General features: G+C 58.2%; 1 pseudogene; it reads left to right on the top strand.

Moving 5' to 3' along the window:
• Positions 1-295: 295 nt before the first annotated feature.
• On the top strand, positions 296-1,226 carry LOC137153780 (olfactory receptor 11G2-like; annotated as a pseudogene).
• Positions 1,227-2,121: the final 895 nt, after the last annotated feature.

Genomic DNA, 2,121 nt, shown 5'->3' with positions numbered 1-2,121 from the left:
GGGACAGGAAGGGGTTTCCACCCCACTGTCCCATGTATTCGGAGAGAGCTTGGGTTGTTTTTTATTTTTTGAGGGGGGTCTTAAATCTTGTTCCTCTGAAGCCCCAGGCAGTGCCTGGAGATGGGACATTGTGTGGTGGGACAGGTGGCTGGGGAGGAGTTTGGGATGTGATGTGTATAAGAGACTGGCTGTGACTCCTGTAACCACTAGACCCTGCTCCCCTCCCAGAGCTCTGGGCAGAGCCGTGGCATCCTGTCGATTGCTTCCTTTCATCTGCAGGCCCCCTAACTCCCCAATGAATCCAGCCAACGGCACCAGCTCAGTGACCAAGTTCATCCTGCTGGGTTTCCCCTCCCTGAGCCGGCTGGGCCGGGATCTCGCCTGCGCCCTCTTCTCCTGCACCTACGCCGGGACGCTGGCTGGCAACTTGAGCATCGTGTGGGCCGTGCTGCGGGACCCCCGTCTCCAACGCCTGCCCATGTACATCCTGCTGGGGAACTTCGCCTGGCTGGAGGTCTGCTACGTCACGACCACCGTGCCGCGGATGCTCTTCGACCTCATGAACCCCGGCGTCCCCATCTCCTTCCACGCCTGCTTCGTGCAGTTCTACTTCTTCTTTTCCATGGGCACCACCGAGTGCTTCCTCCTGGCAGCCATGGCCTTGGACAGGTACCTGGCCATCTGCCACCCCCTGCGCTACCCTGTCCTCATGTCCCCACAGAGCTCCTGGCTGCTGGTGGCCTCCTGCTGGCTCCTCGGTTTCCTCTGGTTCATAGGGCCCGTCGCCCTCATCTCCCAGCTCTCCTTCTGTGGCCCCAACACCCTGGATCATTTTATCTGTGACCCGGACCCATTGCTGGCCGCCTCCTGCACCCCAGCTCCCTGGACTGAACAGACCTTCTCCATCACGAGCTCCCTCCAACTCTTCATCACTGTCCTCTTCATCCTGACCTCCTACGGGCTAGTTATCAGGGCGGTGCTGAGGCTCCCTGCAGGGGCTGGGCGGCAGAAGGCCTTCTCCACCTGCACCTCGCACTGGCCATCGTGGGTCTCTTCTACGGCTCTGTCATGGTGATCTCTCAACCTGGGCCGCCTCAGGAAGCAGCGGGAAGGTGGTAACTCTCTTCTACACGGTGGGGACCCCCTTCCTCAACCCACTGATCTACAGCCTGCGAAACAAGGAGATGAAGGAGGCACTGAGGAGGACGCTGCTGGGAGGGCGGTAGGGGGTTGTGTTCTGGTCCCAGTCTGCACGGACTGGCCGGTCAGCGGGGTGGGCAATGAGGTACGAGTCCTTTCCTTTCTAAGGGGTGCTGGCTCCAGCCCTGCGGGGAGAACACACAGCGTTTCCCACGACTGCTGGGAGTTCCACCTCATATTAAAAAATGCCTGTGTGACGGCACAGCCAGAACGCAAACGGGAGCTGGGAGGGTCGTGTCTTTGCTGAAGGAAATGAGCCCTGCTCAGTGGGGGTGTGCAGAGGAAAGCAGACCGAGTGTGTGGGCGAGGAGGCTGGCTTAAATCTCTGCCCTGTTTGTGCAGCTGCATTTCCAGCTTGTTCCCTGGATCAATGTGGTCTCACCTTTAGATCCAGAGGGCCACATTCTGCTTCTTTCTCCACTGCCAGTCTGGTGATGGCCAGAGACTGAGACCCAGGACCCAAATCATGGCAGTGCTGTATTGTTTGGTGTGGATCACACTCCGCTTTCACAGCCAGGGACAGAACCCAGGAGTACCAGCTTCACCTGATCTAACCACTGGACCCCTCTCCCCTCCCGTACCAAGGGACAGAAAGGAGAAGACGTTCTTTAACCATCAGAGGCGCGAGGTTCTGGGACAGCCTCCAAACCGGGATCAGGGTGGTAAATAACTTCATTCATTTTCTGGAAGAGCTGGACAATGTCCCAGCCGGATTGTGTGATGGAGGGGCGGGGGTGGCAGCCCTGAAGGTTCCTTGTGGTTCATGTCTGCTGTTCCCAAAAGCTCGTGCTGCAGGGTTTCAGCTGGTCCCTGCAAGGTTCATGAAGGGACCCCCCTCTCCAAAATAATTATTTGATTGTTCTCTTCTTCCTCAGAAGCATCAGGGATGGTCACTGCTGGAGACGGGACATTGCCCGGGGT

The sequence above is a fragment of the Emydura macquarii genome, unplaced genomic scaffold, assembly GCF_026122565.2.
Source record: "Emydura macquarii macquarii isolate MOO-44397 ecotype Brisbane River unplaced genomic scaffold, CSIRO-AGI_Emac_v2 contig_273, whole genome shotgun sequence".
NCBI lineage: Eukaryota > Metazoa > Chordata > Testudines > Chelidae > Emydura > Emydura macquarii.
This window is presented reverse-complemented; position numbering and strand designations above follow the sequence as displayed.